This window comes from Muntiacus reevesi, chromosome 21 (assembly GCF_963930625.1).
Source record: "Muntiacus reevesi chromosome 21, mMunRee1.1, whole genome shotgun sequence".
NCBI lineage: Eukaryota > Metazoa > Chordata > Mammalia > Artiodactyla > Cervidae > Muntiacus > Muntiacus reevesi.
Window position 1 is genome coordinate 48,220,733 of NC_089269.1, and position 20,264 is coordinate 48,240,996.

The following is a 20,264-nucleotide window of genomic DNA, read 5'->3' on the forward strand; positions in this document are numbered from 1 at the left end:
CAAGGTGATTTGCGGCAAACACTAATTATCAGTTTACCCCTCTACAAATAGGGACAAGAATTCCTAAACCATTCTATCGAAATAAGCATTAAATGAAACCATCTATGTGCATGATTATTTCAGTGCCTACTCCTTGGTCAGCTCTCAATAAAAATACCAGATTCTTTTCACTGTTATGCAACATTTGTAAACCATAAGGAAGATGCTACAAGAAGGGCCACTATTAAGGGGAATTCCTTAAAACATGGTACCTAACTCACTGAAACTGGGTCTACAGTCTAAGTTGGATGAAAACGATCACCTCAAATGTGTCATGAGACCAAAGGGGAATTCATTAACCCAGCTGGAAGACGTGATTGACTCAATTTGCCACAGTGCACGCACACACGCAAACCACGCTGACAAAACCTGGCAGGACCAGTTGGACAGCTTGCATTGCATTAAGATGACCCCCACTGAAGTGAACAATAAATGTGCCAAGTTTTACAGTCTCATTCTGATTCATCTCAACTCATAAAGTCAATTTCTGCATCAGGTGTCAAATAACCAGTTTTCACAGGGAAGTGACGGTGCTGGAGAAGAGAAGGGAATTAACCAAGCTAATCCCAGGCTTCAAACACCTCAAAAATACACAGGGCTCAGAAGTGTCATCACTCCAACCCAAGACGAAATATGACAATGTCAGAAATACTGTGTCCATGGCAGTTAATCCATGGCTTTCCCTAAAACGTCTGCCACACCAGAACTTTCTTTTTCACCTCAGAAAACACTCATGAGAGGCATCCTGTCACTTTTAAGTTCTTGCAAGTTCCAGGAATCAAATGTACAGAGAAAAGGATATTGTACTTGCCATCAAAATACCCACATCTACACCCCAAGCTCTATTATTTACTAACTTATGTGAGCTTGGGCAAGCAAACTACCCACTCCAAAACTTAATAGGAAAAATAAGGATGCATAATATTATCTGCTTTACATAACATCTACCTGAAAAGGTTGTTTTAAAACAGAAAATAGAGATTCAACATGAAACAGTACAAACTATAGAAGACTACAGAAGTAAGTTCATTCTTACTCTGTTCATGAATAAGTGCCCCCAAAGTGTTTCATAATTACTAAATGAATGAGAGTCAGAACATTTCCCTTCAACCTGAAACTTAAAGTGGGATGGAGTAGTAGTTTTGGGTCAAAATCCTAAATGAATCAGAAATCTTGAATATTTTTTATATGCAATAAGCACCAAAAGAACAGAGATTTTAGCATTCACATTTAGTCCAAAAATCAGCCTGGGGGAATAGATGGACAGATGAATCTAGGACACTGAAATTTTTTTTATTGGTTCAGAAATTAAAGAAAATTCATCAGTCATTTTGTTTGCTGACGTTTTTAACTATTATTATATTCGAGCAAGGACTTAGTAGTGACTTCCAAAGATGCATGATCTAAAATTGAATAGGAGAAATTATCGCTGGAAAAACAAAAAGGGCCCAAAGATTAAGACAAAGTGCAACGGAACAGAATAAGGGTAATGAATTTACCTGGGTATCAGTCTACCCAGCTGGCTCAATTGGACTGTAAAGCTTTGGTAACAGCCAATCAGATGGGGAAGACAGAGTAGTTCTAAGACTCACAAGGTCCTAATCAAGTGTTCAGAAGAAGGATGAGCATCTGGGCGCTGAGATCAGACAGGACCTCCCAGCCACGGTCCTCTGAGGCCGCCGTGGTAGAGTGAGCCTCGGTTTCGGTGTTGGTTCTGGCGGTGCTGGGGCCTCACTGCGGCGCGTGGGCTTTCTCCGGTTGCAGCGCATGGGGACTCCTCCCGAGTTGCACAGGCTTCTGCTGCTCTAGAGCGCGCAGGCTCAGAGTTCTGGCCTGTGGGTTTAGTTGCCCGTGCACCAAGTGGGATCTTAATTCTGCAACCAGGGATCAAACCCTGGTCCCCTGCATCGGAAGGCAGATTCTTAATCACTGGACCACCAGCGAAGTGCCTGAGTCATATTTTTAGAACCACATCCTTTCAAAGACAAACTTCATATGACTGTTTCTTGTCTTGATAACTGATTCAAGAAAAAAAAAAAAATTACAGTTCAGGGACAGAAAGGCTGAAGAGGTATGACCCTGCTGAATTGCAGCGGCTGCTTACCAGGAAAATCTCTCGGGACGCATGCTTGTTCTCCAGAGTACTGGGGCTGAGGAGGGGTAACTCGAGTGAGATGGGGCCCCATGCCCAAGGCTGGCTCGTTCCTACTGTCACCTGGCCACCCCTCTTCTGGCATAAAGGGACAGTCCCATCGGGGGTGAGCTGGTCCGCCTTGTGTGAGAACTGAGACAAGCACTCCTGAACAGAGACGGGGAACCCACCTTTCCTGTCCGCTGCACCGGGGGAGTGCTGGGGGCCCTGGGGCAGGGCCAGGATTCTCCGTGAAAAACCAATCCCTCCACACAGAAGGGGGCTTCCCAGGTGACACAGTGGTAAAGAATCTGCCTGCCGATGCAGGAGACCAGGGTTCAATCCCTGGATCGGGAAGATCCCCTGTAGTAGGAAATGGCCACCCCCTCAGTATTCTTGCCTAGAGAATTCCATGGACAGAGGAGCCTGGCGGGCTACAGTCCATGGGGTCACCAAGAGTCAGACACGGCTGAGCACACGTCTCCCCCCTCATCTCAACAGAGATGAATGAATCGTGACAGGGTTTCCAAATTCCTCCTCCCTAAAACTTGGATGGAATGGTTTTAGCCCAACCATGTTTTCCAAGGCGAGTAAAAAATAGACATCCAAATCAGCCAAACAAAATTCCTGAAAGTTCCCCTATCCAAAGACTGCCCTGATTTTGAGCAACTTCTCAGCATATCCAAATGCATCCCAAGGTAACTGGGAAAAAACATGTTCATAGAATTGATATTCTTAAGCCAGCGAAGTCAGTTGGGAAATTTCCCCTAAAATGATAACTTTAATTTTAGAACAGTGAATCTTTGGCAATACTTAACCAACAGGTTCAGCTGGAACAGACATGACTGTGGTTTCCTAGGAGTCAAGGCAGTGCATTGCAAAGTGAAGTAATATATTCTCCCCCGGCTCAGGGAGATCTACCATTTATGGAATGCTTACTATCTGGCTGGCACCGTGTAAGTGACTTTAGACCAAAATACTACTCTCTAAGTTTCCCTCAGTTCTTGGTATTTATCATCTTGAAACTATACTTGGATACGGACAAGTGCCAATGCGTACAACTCAACTCCAGCATTGCATCACCCACTACGAAGTGTTTGGAAACCGCCAGTCCCAAAGGGCAGAGTTACACAGCTGGTCATCAGATCTTTCCAAACACCCCCACACAGCCTGGCTCTGAAAGGGGCTCCAGTGAAGTCCCGGCTTACTGAAATGGATCGGCTTGTTCAGGACAGACCCCAAGAATCATGTAATTTTTCAAGATTCTAAGCAGCAGCATCCTTACTCTGAAGGCATGAAGCTACTGAACCCTTGAGAATTCCACCCAACATTCCAAGAGGAGTGACCACACGACGTGAGAGAGCTCAACTCTGGGCTCCCAGCTCAATTTCAAGTCTAAGTCACATCCAAAATGCACGCCCATGTCATTGTAAGAAAGCACAGAAAAAGCTGATCTCAAAAGAAAAGGGGAATGGAGCTAGCTGACTGCAGCTAACTTCTAATGCTGAAACCCTTCTTTCACAGCTTCACCATGTCATGGCTTAAGAGCTCCTAGTGAGAGAAGAGGTCATCCAGGTTCCCACAGAAGACAGTGAGAGGGGATGATACTGTTGAAACTGTTTCTGTAGCTCCTGTGAAATGTATCAGACTGTTTCACCTTACCCTGCACTTCCAAACAATCTTCTTGAAAATACATCAATGCCTGAGTTTGGAAGAGATTGCAACATACAATCACATCAACCAACAACATCTTTTCCAAGCCACTCAGCAGACATGACCCCATCTCCCCATCAGCCTCTCCAGGCACATCTCCTGAGACCCCCCATGCAGAATGGGTAGGGCAGCTGCTCTTTCACCATCCAAGACGAAAGCTCAAGGGGAGAGAATCTGGTTTTCAAGGCAGAAGTTGAACCTTGAACAGAGCCAGGGGTGTCTCCATCCTAAAGGACACAGCCTTGGCCTTGAGTGAGCCCTGCAAAGGAAGAGCACCTGGATGTTTGCACCCAGCAGCGGCTGCCTGCCTCCAAAGACCCTTCCCCAGGCTCATCCAAGAGGACCCAAACGTAGGAAAACTGCCATTTCCGTGATGCTCTCCAGCCCCTAACAACCTGGCCTCTCCCTTCACCTGTTCTCCAGCAGCCAAGAAGGACATCTTTCAGACCAAAAGATGGTCAGGACATCAAGCAGTCCTTTTTTTCTTCATCAGGAAGCAGAGGATCATCCCGGCGATTTCATCCCTTCGCCGCCGCACAAGCCACCGTTGTGCGTCCGGGAGCTGCCTCCCCACTAAGAATGGGAGGATCACTCTGTGAGTCAGGCAATAGCTCCCTGGACTGAGGCCACGCATGCAGGTGGCTGGTGGGGCAACTCTGCCTGCCAGCAGGAGGGCTGGGACCGTCTTTGTCAGAGGACAGGGGAGAGGCCACCAGGCTGGGGTGCGCCCGACTCGTGCGGCTGATCCCTGGCTCTGAGGCTAAAGGGTCCCCGAGAGGGCATCACGCCCCCTTTCCCCGGGATACCTGCTCCATCCTCCCTGGGTTCTGTGCCTGCCACTGTGGGATCGGTGTTGGTGGAAGGTGTATGCGAGGTGGCAAAGTTCTCCAGGAGAAAAGGTTCCAGAGAGAACTGGTAGACTGGAGGGAGAGGAAGGAAGAAGAGCTAGAAAGGTTAAGTTTGTGCATACATGTGCCTCTTTGATAGCAAGTGGATTTAATAACTAAAAGTCAAGGAGCAAGTAAGACAGCTGGGAAACAGAGCCGCCGGACACAAAAACGGAAGCTGTGATGGGGTCCCACGTAACACTGCTGCTAGGGGCACACCAGGAACTCCCATTTCGGATGTGTTTAGGTGGGAAGATAGGATTTGCGGTGGGGGGGTGGCAGCGGGTGGCGTGGATAACTGCTTACAGTCTGGTGTTACTTTTTGCTATATGACAAAGTGAATCAGCTCTGCATTTACACACATTCCCGCCCTCAAGGGCCTCCCTCAACCCCCACCCGCCTTCCTGCCCACCTAGGTGATCACAGAGCACCCAGCTGAGCTCCCATAGCTTTAGAGAAGGTTCCCTTTAGCTAGCTATTTCACACAAGAGGTCAGTTCAGCACGGTCGCTCGGTCATGTCCAACTCACATGCCAGCGTACACACGTCAATACTAATCTCCCCATTCATCCCACCCTCCCCGTCCCCCTCTGTACCCACGTGGAATAGATGAACCTATTTGTTGGGCAGGAGAGACACAGACATAAAGAACACGCATCGGAAGATGGGGTTTTAATCAAATCTCCATCTTCCACTGAGAGAATCTTCCACTTGAAAGTCAAATAAAATAATTTTTACAAAAATGTTAAAGAAATTCCTCCCAAAGATTTTCAAAATAGGGATGATTCTATCTGTAAGTCCTCATCTTACCCCAGAAAAGAGACTGAGTCCCAGTCATAAGACAGAAGGACAGCACACTGGCACCCAAGTCAATCCCTGGGTACTTAGCCCAAAACACTCCTTTACGCTCTCCTCATTTTATAACGAAAAACATCTTTTAAAGGGATCTCAGCTTTATATTTTCAAATCAATTGAAACTGTTTTGCAGTTAGGCCTTTAAGACTATAGGTCTAACAGGAATAACGTGTGTCACTGACTCTAACAAATACATTTTTCATGTTGAATGTCTCTGAAGTTGACTATATCTTACAATCACAAAGGTGTGATGAAAATTAGCACCATTTTCTTTCTTGGTTGGTGGTACGTAAGAGTGGTGTGTCTTAGAATGGTTAGCAACTCATGAAAGAGGGGAATATAAAAATAGGTTTTTAAACAGATAGATAGTCATAACTGCTTGGTGGATTATTGGGGTAAAGCAGAGTGTCTACATAAGAACCTACTGATTGTCCACAATTCAGTTCAACTCAACTATTATTTATTGAGCACCCACTTTGTTTGGGATGAGGAAACTAGACAGTTTCTTTATATCCCCACAACCTAAGAAAATGGTGGACACTTCTCCACTCTAGATAGGGCTGGAAAGACTAATCAGACCTTATTAATAGTGAATGACAGGGGAGGGGATAAATCAGACATCTGAGATTAACAGATACACCCTACTATACATAAAATAAATGAGAACCTACTATATAAGCACAGGTAACTATATTCAATATCTTATAGTAACCTATGATGGAAAAGAATCTGAAAAAGAGTGTGTGTGTGTGTGTGTGTGTGTGTGTGTGTGTGTGTGTGTGTGTGTGTGTGTAACTTAATCAACAGCTGTACGCCTGAAATGTTGTAAATCAACTATGTGCTCTGCCCAGTCGTGGCCCACACTTTGCAACCCCATGCACTAGAGCCCACCAGGCTCCTCTGTCCATGGGATTTTCCCAGCAAGAATACTGGAATGGGTTGCCATTTCCTCCTCCATATAAATCAACTATATGTCAATTTAAAAAATAAATAATTTTTAAAAGTAGCAAATGATGGAAAGAAACAGACGCATTCTGCAAGGGGAGCTCTGGGCCCAGTCTGGTTCTGAAGGTTCATCGGATTTGGCTTGGCTTGTGAGGATGGGAGGAAATGAGCAGGGATAGGAGAGAGCTTGCCAAAAAAGAAGAGCAGAACATTCCAGGAAAAGAGCAAAGATTCAGGCATGAAAGCATTAGTCCAGCGTTGTACAGAAGTACGTGGAAAAGAGCTGGAGGTGGTGGGGCTTTTAGAAAGATAGGTTGGGGTTGGATGCAACACAGAGAAATTAGATGTTATTAAGTGTAATAGACTCTGTGATAGGATTTGATTAGGGGAGTTACATGATCAAACATGTTCTCCCCCAGCCCCTCCCTACCCTCTGGGATAAATGAAAGAAAAGGTGGAGGCTTGCTGCACCCAAGGTATCAGGCAGTGCCTGGAGGAAATAAGGAGTTGTTGTTCAGTCCCTAAATCGTGTCTGACCCTTTGTGACCCCATGGACTGCAGCATGCCAGGCTTCCCTATCCTTCACCATCTCCCAGAATTTGTTCAGATTCATGTCCACTGAATCAGTGATGTTATGTAACCATCTCATCCTCTGTTGTCCCCTTCCCCTCCTGCCTTCAATCTTTTCCAGCATCAGGGTCTTTTCTAAAGAGTCCGTTCTTCGCATCAGGTGGCCAAAATATTGGAGCTTCAGCATCAGTCCTTCCAATGAATATTCAGGGTTTATTTCCTTTAGGATGGACTGGTGAGCCTTGGGATAATAAATAAGGCTGCCTCGTATCCCATGTTCAGTCATTCTCTTCTATGGATGGAGTCACCAGGACTTGGGTGACCGCATATGTACCTGTGAGAAATAAGAAGGGAAGAAGAAAAAGAAGGAAGAGACACTCGTGGCGTTTCTGGTCTGCTGCTGTTGCTGCTGCTAAATCGCTTCAGTTGTGTCCGACTCTGTGTGATCCCATAGACAGCAGCCCACCAGGCTCCCCGTCCCTGGGATTCTCCAGGCAAGAACACTGGAGTGGGTTGCCATTTCCTTCTCCAATGCAAGAAAGTGAAAAGTGAAAGTGAAGTCGCTCAGTCGTGTCCAACTCTTAGTGACCCCATGGACCGCAGTCTACCAGGCTCCTCCGTCCATGGGATTTTCCAGGCAAGAATACTGGAGTGGAGTGCCATTGCCTTCTCCGATTTCTGGTCTAGTAACTGACAAAAGAGAAGGTGACGATGACACCTTCCACTGCGAGGACAAATGGAGCATCCAGTTCAGAAGCTGCACGCTTGAGAGGCCGAAACTCCCTGCCAGCAATCCTGCTGAAGTTTGGTGTCCAATCCACACAAGGCCTCAAGCCCAAAGGAACTGAGTTTGGAACACACCAGCTCAACCATAAAAGAAAGAAAGAAAAATATCCTCCCAGAATGCTTAGAGCAGGAAGGATACCAAAACAGACACACAAACATTGGCCAATACTACAAAGACCTTAAAATAACAACAACAACAAAAAAAGCCCACACATCTCATAACCTATGAGAGGCCACAGGTTAAAAACACTGTCTCACTACACTTTTATTGACCAAGCCAGGACCTGTAGTAATAAATGGGTTCAATACCATAGACAATTTCATACAAAAGTAAATAAAAGCTTGATGCTTCAGGTTTGGTACCACAAAATTAAAATGTAAATCAGGTTTGAGTGCAGCCCCCAAAACTCCCTAGGGCTGCAGGAACACCCAGTATGCTCCTGACTCACACCTTGGGATTGGGGTTATAATTTAAATAAGATCACTGACTGCAAGGCGGATATTCCAAAACTGTACAAACCACAGTGGAATGAGCCTGGGCTGAATACAAAAGTGTGACTGAGCACCACTTCCAAGGTAGCATTTAAGGACAATCACTTCACCTTTCTGTGAGTGAGTGAGTGAAATGAGAAGCTGACAGCTAAGAGCATCAGGGAGATTTCAGGTGAGGCTCCTAGTCAGTTACGCTCTGCCAGTGACCGTGATAAAGATGGTGGGAGTCGGGTACATGGCCAAGGGGACAGAGAGATGGCAGGAAAGACAGACACTGACTTGTTGTTGTTGTTCAGTCATGAAGTCATGTCCTTTTTTTTGAGACCCCGTGGACTGCAACATGCCAGGCTTCCCTATCCTTCACTGTCTCCTGGAGTTGGCTCAAACTCATGTATATTGAATTGATGATGCCATCCAACCATCTCATCCTCTGTCTCCCCTTCTCCTCCTGCCTTCAGTCTTTTCCAGCAACAAATTCTCTTCCAGTGAGTCAGCTCTTTGCATCAGGTGGCCAAAGTACTGGAGCTTCAGCTTCAGCATCAATCCTTCCAATGAACTATGAGGCCACTAACTTTGGAACTCAATCCAACTTTACCAAGAGGATGGTCCAGAAGTTTCTATGGTCCCTACACTTATAAAGAACTGCACGAGTCTTTAAGTTGCTTAAGTCAAAATCCATAAATATCATAATGGGAACCATCAAGAGATTTTCTCTGCTGGGCATTCTTTTTACAGTAAATAGGTGATTCAATCAAGGCAACAAGTACCCCTGAGATAAACTGCAGAAATTCAAGATGGAAAACAAATCCTTACTTTATTTTTTTTTTAAGATTTATTTATTTTTTTGGCTACGGTGGCTCTTCATTGCTGCACACAGGCTTTCCCTAGTCTTGAGAAGCAAGGGCTACTCTCCAGTTGCAGTACGTGGGCTTCTCATTGCAGTGGTTTCTCTGCTTGCGGAGCACTAGCTCTAGGCCTTGAGGGCTTCAGTAGTTGTGGCTCGTGGGCTCTAGAGCACTGGCTCAGTAGTTGTGGTACAGAAGCTTAGCTGCCCTGCAGCAAACGGGGTCTTCCCAGACCAGGGATCGAACCTATGTCCCTTGCATTGACAGGCGGTCTTAGCCACTGGACAAGCAGGGAGGTCCCCTAACTCTGACTTTAAAGGCTGACTCAAGATCTTTTTGGCTGAATAATGACCAATATTCATCCCAGCCAAATAACAAATTGGAAGAGAAATAAAAAGCAGCCAAAGTCACTGCACACTGGATTTTTGAAAGCAGAAGAAAAAGAATTAAACAAAGCACATACGCCCCGCCCTGAAGTCAGAAGAGGATAATCAACCTCTTTCAACATAAAGACGGTTCCTGGGAGGTCATGAGAACATTTCTAAAACAATGATACATCAAAGTCCCCAGAAAAACCGATACACACAATCACAAAGTAAATCTGTTCCCTGTATGACAGCAACAAGCTTAAAAAGCTTGACATTCACTGCCAAGTAATATCTATGAGACCACACACAAGGCGAGTGAGGCAGACGCCAGGCCATGCCTTCTAAGAATTAATGAGGACGCTCCTACCCAGGGCACTAATGTGCTAAAGGTTTAATGGGAATCCTCATACAGTGAAACCATTCTGAGCATGCCCACCCAAAACAGAGTGAGTGTGTGCCGTCACTGATTTAATCAATGGATAAATTACATGTATATGCTTTTCTGCAAATACATTATGCACATTTTAAATTTCTGTGTATGTTTATAATTTTCCTCATTTATTTGAACTGAACAGAAACACATAGAAATTTAAATGCATAACAGAGAAATTCTGAAATTCCCTTCCTATGCCCTCATGAAGTCATCTTGCACATATATACAGTATTGAAGACCACTGTTCTGGGACAGGGAAAGCCGATCTAGAAACTAAGAAAAAATAAGGAAAGACAGTGGAAAACGCATACAGATGCCTCCTTAACTTTACCGACATCTCAGGCTTATTGTGAAGCAGCAATGTCAAAACCTCCCAGAATCTTCAAGAAGGGAATGCAGCCATTCAGAAGACCAAGTCAGCAGACACGGAAAACTGATGCCTGCTCTGAAAGTGTCTGCTGACAGCACCAGCTCTAGAGGGGCCATTAAACTGTGTTTTTGCAATCAAGACAGTTAACAATATCCCTTCACCAGTCATCAATAAACCAAGGTCATGTGCAGATGAAGAGAATGATATAAAAAGGAAGGACTCATTTTTGCAACTTCCTCATCCCCAATCCCTGGAAGACAATATAACGACAGGCCAAGAAGCAGTAAAAGCAAAAACACATCTGCAGCCATCACTGCCTTGTTCAGTGTGGGTATCTCAGACACTGCCAGGGTAAGTGGCCAAGCAATTTCAGTTATATGGCCTGGAAGAATGAAAGCTAGCAGTAACACATGCAAAGGGAAATTATTTTTAAAGAGGTTTCTGTGAGTCTGTTTCTATTTTGTAAATAAATTCATATGCACCACTTCTTTTCAGATTCTGCAGGAAAGGGAAGATCAGATGATACTTCTCCTTCTCTGCCTGACACACTCCACTCAGTATGACAACCTCTAGGCCAATCCATGCAATTGGCATCGTTCCATTCTTTCTAATGGCTGAGTAATATTCCTTTGTATATGGAACGTGCGGTTGCCAGGGAGAGAAGGGATACATGGACTGGCAGTTCAGATCAACAGGCAGACACTGCCGTGTTTAAAGTGGGTAACCATCAAGGCCCCACTGTATAGGGCAGGGAACTCTGCTCAGCATTATAAGGCAGCCTGGATGGGAGAGGAGTGTGGGGGGAGAATGGATACATGTACACGCATGGCTGAGTCCCTCTGCGGTCCACCTGAAACTATCACAACATTGTTCATCTGTTGTACTCCACTACAAAGAGTTTAAAAAAGAAATGAATGAATGAATCAATTTTTGAAAATGTTTTTAAACAAAATTTTCATCCTGAAGTGGGAAATAAAGTTTTCCTCTTCTGGGAGAAATACTCTCTCTCTCTAGCTTCCAATCCGAGTAACAAAAGGAGTTCTCACCGGGGGCCCTTCATCAGCATTTGACCTTGCTGATCTCTCCCCCTCAAAAAAAAAAAAAAGGCTCTCTCCCCGTGGATTGCCTTATAGGGTTCTCATATGCCCTCCTCACTCCAAGTAGTTTCTGACCTCAGCCTTCTACCTCTCTCCAGACGGAGTAGCTTTCTCTTTAACAGACTTACTTACTTCCTTCCACACTGACATCTACCTTAATCTCCATCTTCAGTACGAATCCCTCTTCCTAAGCCCCTCTGGACACCTCCATAGGGTGAGCCTGATGAGTGAGCTCAAATATGACACACCATTTGGGGTCAAAACTTTCCACACTTACAATCCCTCCCAGAAGGCAGCACAATTTATAAACGTAACAGAGTTGGGATGCAGTCAGAACTAGAACAGAACTTCATCTGCTCATTAATGTCCCCATGACCTTGAGTGAGTCAATAAACACCCCCATGGACCACCGTCTCCATCTGCAAAATAGGAAATCTGCCTTGTAGGTTTCTGCTGGGGACAAAGTGGGGCAATGTGTGAGAAGACATTTTTCTGTCGTATTTACTTAGGGCTTCACAAATGTTCATCTCTGGACTTGCCTGGTGGCACAGTGGATAATAATCCACTTGCCAATGAAGGGGACATGGGTTCCATCCTGGGGATGTGGGTTTGATCCCTGGTCCAGGAAGCTTCCACATGCCATGGAGCAAGTGAGCCCATGAGTCACAACTACTGAGCCTGTGTACCCCAACTACTGAAGCCCACACTCAAGACACACTCAGCATCCCTCAGGGATGCCCCTACATCAGTCCTGCACTCTGCTAAATGATACGCAAACACCCCTGGCACACCCAGCAGACACAAATCAAAGGACTAAAGGAACAACATTCAGAAGAGTCAGTTGTACTCAAAGATTTACTCAGGAGCTTAGGGACAACAGGAGCGTTGGGATAGATTAATAATGGAATACAAACTTTTAATGTGTATGATTTTCTACAGGAAAAAAACAGACTGGGAAAGACTAGAGATCTCTTCAAGAAAATTAGAAATAGCAAGGGAACATTTCATGCAACAAAGTGCAAAATAAAGGACAGAAATGGCATGGACCTAACAAAAGCAGGAGATATTAAGAAGAGGCGACAAGAATATACAGAAGAACTATACAAAAAATGATCTTCATGACCCAGGTAACCACGAAAGTGTGATCACTCACCTAGAGCCAGACACCCTGGAATGTGAAGTCAAGTGGGTCTTAGGAAGCATCACTATGAACAAAGCTAGTGGAGGTGATGGAACTCCAGCTGAGCTATTTCAAATCCTCAAAGATGATGCTGTGAAAGTGCTGCACTCAATATGCCAGCAAATTTAGAAAACTCAGAGTAGCCACAGGACTGGAAAATGTCAGTTTTCATTCCAATCCCTAAGAAAGGCAGTAACAAAGAACGTTCAAACTACCACACAATGGCACTCATCTCACACGCTAGCAAAGTAATGCTCAAAATTCTCCAAGCCAGGCTTCAACAGTACGTGAACCGTGAACTTCCAAATGTTCCAGCTGGATTTAGAAAAGGCAGAGGAACCAGAGATCAAATTGCCAACATCCACTGGATCATCGAAAAAGCAAGAGAACTCCAGAAAAATATCTAAGTCTGCTTTATTGACTACACCAAAGCCTTTGACTGTGTAGATCACAACAAACTGTGGAAAATTCTTAAAGAGATGGGAATACCAGACCACCTGACCTGCCTCCTGTATGCAGGTCAAGAACCAACAGTTAGAACTGGACATGGCACAACAGACTGGTTCCAAATTGGTAAAGGAGTACATCAAGGCTGTATATTGTCACCCTGCTTATTTAACTTAAATGCAGAGTACATTATGCGAAATGCCAGGCTGGATGAAGCACAGGCTGGAATCAAGATTGCCGGGAGAGATATCAATAACCTCAGATACGCAGATGATACCACCTTTATGGCAGAAAGCAAAGAGGAACAAAAGAGCCTCTTGATGGAATTCAAAGAGGAGAGTGAAAAAGCTGGCTTAAAACTCAACATTCAAAAAATTAAGATTATGGCATCTGGTCCCATCACTTCATGGCAAATAGACAGAGAAACAATGGAAACAATGACAGACTTTATTTTCTTGGGCTCCAAAATCACCGCAGATGGTGACTGCAGCCATGAAATTAAAAGACGCTTGCTCCTTGGAAGAAAAGCTATGACCAACCTAGACAGCATATTAAGAAGCAGACATATTACTTTGTCAACAAAGGTCCGTCTAGTCAAAGCTATGGTTTTTCCAGTAGTCATGTATGGATGTGAAAGTTGGAATATAAAGAGAGCTGAGCACCGAAGGACTGATGCTTTTGAACTGTGGTGCTGGAGAAGACCCTTGAGAGTCCCTTGGACTGCAAGGAGATCCAACCAGTTCATCCTAAAGGAAATCAGTCCTGAATATTCAGGGGAGGGACTGATGCTGAAGCTGAAACTCCAATACTTTGGCCACCTGATGTGAAGAGCTGACTCATTTGAAAAAAACCCTGATGCTGGGAAAGATCGAAGGCAGGAGAAGGGGACAACAGAGGATGAGATGGTTGGATAGCATCACCAACTCGATGGACATGAGTTTGAGCAAACTCTGAGAGCTGGTGATGGACAGAGAAGCCTGGCATGCTGCAGTTCATGGGATAACAGAGTCAGACACAACTGAGTGACTGAACTAAACTGAACTGATGATTTTCTAAGATGAAATACCCATTTTCCTCCCAAAATAAAATGGCACATGGAGTGATTAGAAATTAATTCTCTTTTTGTGGAGCGTTTTGCTGAAAAATTTTGCAAAGCTCTGTTCTTTCAAGATATGCTTCATCACTCTTCTCCTCTGAATCCCTGTAGTAATCAGTTATTTGAAAACTCGTCTTAATCCTCTCCTCTATTAAGATGACAAGTTCCATGAGGGAAAAGACGACAGTGCATTACTCTTTTATCATATGGTTCCACAGCTCATGGCCCCTGCATTAGTCACGGTTCTCCAGAGAAACTAAACCAACAAGATATGGATGGATGGATGAATGACTATTTCAAAATACTGGCTCATGAGATTGTACAGTCTGGCAAATCTACAATCTGCAGGGCAAACCAGCAGTCCACAGACCCAGGAAGAGTTCATGCTGCTGTCTTGAGTTCAAAGGCCCCAGGAGAAGAATCCCTTCATTTAAGAGGATCTCAGTCTACTTTTAAGGTCTTCAAGTGATTGGATAAGGCTCACCCACATTATGGAGGATAACTTGCTTAACTCAATGTCTGATTTAAATGCTAAATACATTTTTTAAATGTCTGGTAAAAGAAAACAGTGAGCAAAGAAGGAAAAGAAAGAACAAACTACCAGATGATCCTAAAATCCCACCCCCGGGCAGAAGAAACTATACTTCAAAAAGACACATGCACCCAAAGCTCACCGCAGCACTGTTCACAACAGCCAAGACATGGAATCAACCTAAGAATCCATTGGACTACCCTGGAGGCTCAGAGGGTAGAGAACTGCCTGCAAGGCAGGAACTGTGGGTTCAATCTCTGCATTGGCAAGATCCCCTGGAGGAGGGAATGACTACCCGCTCCAGCATCTGCGCCTGGAGAATCCCACGGACAGAGGAGCCTGGCGAGCTACAGTTCATGGGGTCACAAAGAGTCGGACACAACTGAATGTCTACCACTTTCACTTCTTTCAAGTATTCATCAACATAAGAATGGATAAAGATGTGGTACATATATAAAATGGAATACTACTCAGTCATAAAAAATGAAAATAATGCCATCTGCAGCCTCATGAATAAACCTCGAGATCGTCATACTGAGTGAAGTTAGTCAGACTGAGAAAGACAAATATCATGTGGTATCAGTTACATGTGGAATCTAAAAAAATTTCAGATTAAAAAGTACACACGAGCTTATTCACCAAACAGAGAGTGACAGATGTAGAAAACAACATTACGGCTGCCAGTGGGGAAAGGAGGGGGAGGGATAAATTTAAAGATTGGGATTTACACATACACACTCCTATATATAAGATATGTAACTAATAAGGACCTACTATATAGCACAGAGTACTCAACTCAATACTCTGTAATGACTTATATGGGAAAAGCATCTAAAAAAGAACAGATGTATGTATATGTATCACTGATCCGCTTTGCTGTGTATCTGAAACTAACACAATATTATAACTCAACTATACGCCAATAAAAGTTGTTTTTAAAAAAAAAGCACATGAAGAATGCCTGACATAAAAAAAAAAAAAAAAGAATGCCTGACATACAAAACAGACCTCACAGCAACCCGCAAGGTATTTAACCAAATTAGTGGACACCACAGCCAAGTTCACATGTAATATTAACCATCCCATGCCCCAGGAGAGCTTTTCTCTAGTACCTAGTAATGGCACCAATACTGACCAAAGGGAAAAAAGGAATAAAACGTGTTGCCACACAGAATGTTTACAACAGAATATCCAGCAGATGTTTAGACAACCCAGTCCACAATTCCACCTGATTTCAGCTCTGGAAGAAAAAAAAAAAAAGGTCTTCTTGGGGTGCTAGTGGTAACTGCAGGCTTTGGGGCATCAAGGGGTCATGGAGAGAGTGGTCTGACATTCAAGATGTCACCTTTATCACTTATTTCTAGGGGAAACACCCTTCCAAGCTTAGGTCTCCTAGAATCCAACATGATCAAGAGTTGTGGCTGTCTTTTACATTATGGAAAACAGTGTCAAAATACATTTGAAGACTGAACAATACAAGTACAGCCGCCACCCGCCCCCAGTTCTCCCCTATCCCTCACACACATACACAAATAACGCATCCTAGGTACGCAAGCTCCCCTGTGGCGACATTTCTGCTCTAGCCCTGGATCTGCAATTACCACCCTCTCCCACCTCTGAGCCAAGATTTCAAGCGCACAGCAGGGTGGGGGTGGGGGTGTCCCCAGCAAGTTCTCAATTCCGATGCAGCTGGGCTTAAAATTGAGCTTGCAAGCCCAGGGATGGAGCGGGGAGTGCAGAGTGATTGTTCAACACCCTCCTACACTCGGCTCATGACTAATGCATCACATTGGGAAAGCAGTTCCTCCCAGCTAGCTGGAAACAAGTCCACATTTAAACCAAATCACCCCTCGGAAGGCTCAGCGCAGCCCTCCCAAGCCCAAAGTGTACCCCTTTCTCACCTCGACAGAAAACAAGCAGAGAAATTAGGCTTAGGAGTTCTAACTCTGAATGCTTCCCTTCAGGGCTTGTTGCTGTTCAGTCGCTAAGTCATGTCCGAGTCTGCAAACCCATGGACTGCAGCATACCAGACTTCCCTGTCCTTCACTGTCTCCCAGAGTTTACTCAAACTCATGTCCCTTGGATGCTATCTAACCATCTCATCTTCTGCCGCCCCCTTCTCCTTCTGCCAGGGAGCTTGAATTTTCAAGGACAAAACCAAAAAACATACCCGCGAGAGAAGCCACAGGTATTCCTCTTTGAGCACCATGAAAACCTGTTAACTCAAGGAGCAAATCACTTCATTCCTCTGTGGTTTCAGATTCCTCCTCAGTAAAATTCAGCACGCAGTCAGCGCTTTCAAAAGATAGGAAACAAGAGCCCAAAGTTAGGTGTGGTATGTCACAGGGAGAAAAAAGGTAGTGTGTACATCATCGATGCAGGGATTTGATATTCTATTCAAAATAGCATCCAGGAGAAGGAGGAGGAGGACTAATCAAGTGTATTCACTAAACAGAGCTCGGTGATCAAAATAACACCAGCCTTCTGCTTCTGCCGATGCCTCGCTCACAGAGCACAGCGTAAGTGTGGCCCGAGCTGATGCTGGCGCCAGCTCGAGGGCCACCTGTTTGTTCTGCTTCACTCCGTCCCCACACTCTCAGGAACAGGGGGCCATCTGTGCTGTACCAGCTCGGCCTGGTTCTCCACAAAGGTAAATAAGATCCTGACGTTGTTTCTCATCTAAAAAAAAATTCCCTTCAATTTTGGCTTCCAGATCTCAATCTCAATTTAACTCAACCAGGCTCAATTTCAATGTGTGCAGAGCGTCTTCTCGGTGGCTGGCTCCACCCAAGATTTCATGAGGATGCTAAGATAGGGAAGGCTCAAGGCACCTTAGAGAGTCTTAAGGATCTTGGAGGTGGGGACACAAGATGAGACAAGGACCCCAAAAAATGCACTAAAAGACCCAAGAGTAATCAGGCATCTATGATGAGCTCAGAGGGGTATGAAAAATGAAGGGTGCAATTCAATGAAGATTTAATGCTAAAGCCTGCTGATGCAGCTAATACTCTTTACAATGAAAAATATGCTCTTAACAGGGCAAAGGCAAAAAAATAAATTTAGATTAGAAGAATATGCATAGCAGGACAAGATGGCAGATTAATTTGACTGTGATTTTTTTAAGTCATGCTTACTCAGGAAAAAAATATAATGACCATTTCGGCACCATTTAATGGGGATTAATAATGGGTATTTGAAAATAATTTTGCTATAAAATCATGCTATAGAAGAGAATGTTCACTCTAACAAACTCATGCATTCCAAAGGCTTTATTTAAATAAGAATAGGTCATTTCAAATTTTAGGCTATTTAATTTTGAAATATATGCTATTTTTCATCCAAAAAGTTACAGAGGATTTCCCCAAAAGAGCCTCATATCAAGAGCCACCATTTTAAGACAAGCAAAAATGATGAAATATTAAGTTTAAAAATCCCTGTGCATAAATCTAGATAATGAAGATATAACACTTAGGTGTTGAAACTCATGCCTCTCGTATTTCAAACACTGATTTAAGACAAAACGAGGGGCTCTCTGCTTGTCAGGGAGAGCCCTGGGTCACTTTAGTACTTATTTGAGGACAGACTAGATTCTTTTCCTGAACTTTTAAAAATGTATTTATCTTCAAGTTTTATTAAGATATAATTGACATACGGCACTGTATCAGTTTAAGGTATACGGCATAAGATCTGACTTACATCCAGCATGAAATGATCACAGTAAATTTAGTGAACATCCATCATCTCATACAGACACAAAATTAAAGAAACAGAAAAAATGTTTTCCTCATGATGAGAACTCTGAGGATTTACTCTAAACAGTTTTCTTATATGTGCTGCAGTGTTAACTATATTCATGATGTTGTACATTACATCTTTAGTACTTATTGATCTTACAACTAGAAATTTGTACCTTTTGGTGCCTTCAAGGATGGAACAGACTCCTGATCAGCTTTTCTTAAAGGCACATCCTTAAAAGACCCTCTCCTAAAACTGTGGGTGCTGCCTATTCAGGCCTACTCTAGAGGAATGCTAGGACCATGTGCACCCTTCTACGACTGTGTTACTTGTTAAAAGAGTGGCACCAGGGGGGCCTCCCTGCCAGTCCAGTGGTTAAGACTCCATGCTTCCACCGCAGGGGTCACGGGTCCCATCCCAGGGCGGGGAACTAAGATCCCATGTGATGCATGGGCGGCCATGTGACTCATGTCATTCACGCTGACGTATGACAGAAACCAAGAGAATACTGTAAAGCGCTCATCCCCCAATTAAAACAAACAAACACACAAAAGAATGGCATCAAGGATGAATGAGTTAAGAAATAAAATCTCACATCTTAAAAAAATCAGAGGATATGCCTGAAGATATTATGCCAAATCAAATAGGACAATATTGTATGATTACACTTATATGAGGTACCTACAATCATCATTGACAGAGAAAGCAGCACGGAGGTTGCCAAGGGCTGGAGGAAAGGAGGAGGTGATGTTTCAGTTTGGAAAGAAACAACACAGAAGTTCTGAAGATGGACGTCGGCAATAAATGCAAAACAACATTAGCCATTAGCAATATACTTAATGGCATTGAACTGTACACCTAAAAATGGTTAAAATGATAAATTTTATGTGATATATAATATCACAATTTTAAAAGTAGAGGCTTTATTAATAACAAATATTTCCAGAGTGCTTCAAATTTGAAAAGCATCTCTGTATGCGTTAGATCATTTGAAGATCGCAGCACCTTGGAGGAAAGGAAAGTGTATAAACTCATACCTGTTTCTAAGTGACATGCCTATTGTCTAGTGGGTAGAACAGGGGCTTGATCCGAACCCATTTCTACATCCTTCACGTGTGAGTGCTAAGTCACTTCAGTAGCGTCCAATTCTTTGCGACCCTATAGACTGTAGCCCATCAGGCTCCTCTGTCCGTGGGGATTCTCCAGGCAAGAATACTGGAGTGGTTGCCATGCCCTCCAGGGGATCGTCCCGACCCAGGGATCGAACCCGTGTCTCTTAATCTCCTGTACTGGCAAGCGAGGTCTTTACCACTAGCGCCAGCACTTCCCCACATCCTTCATACATGTACTCAATTCTCAACCCCACGCTGTATTCCACTATTTGTACACATTCCGGAGATACACAGGGAATGTTTATAGATGCTTTAAGAGATACACATTCTAGGGTCAAACTTGGGAACTCCAACTCTTTCAGTCAAGAAGTGGATTTCACTTTATCAAACGCAGTGTTTCCCAAACTTTCTTAATCATGCAACTTTATTTTGCAGAATATCCGTAAGCAACCCATGAGAATTTGATGGGTTACTGCTATGTGAACTCATCTAATGAAATGTACTCATTTATATAGTATCCAGCCGCCTCACAGAAGAAAGAGCCAAGTAATCAAGCTGTTTACTTAATTGGCAATTCCAAGTATCAATATCACCACCAGCAGTATCCTCATCTCGTAATGCTCCTTGTCTAA

At 43.9% G+C, this 20,264-nt stretch overlaps 1 protein-coding gene across 1 annotated transcript in view; it reads right to left on the reverse strand.

Annotated features, from left to right (window-relative positions):
• The window catches only part of TIAM1 (TIAM Rac1 associated GEF 1), a 187,506-nt gene extending 170,484 nt beyond the window's left edge, over positions 1 to 17,022 (reverse strand). Inside the window, exon 1 of the mRNA XM_065913560.1 lies at positions 16,956 to 17,022. The gene's annotated coding sequence lies outside the window, so the exon portion shown is untranslated. The remainder of the gene's footprint in view (positions 1 to 16,955) is intronic.
• Positions 17,023 to 20,264: the final 3,242 nt, after the last annotated feature.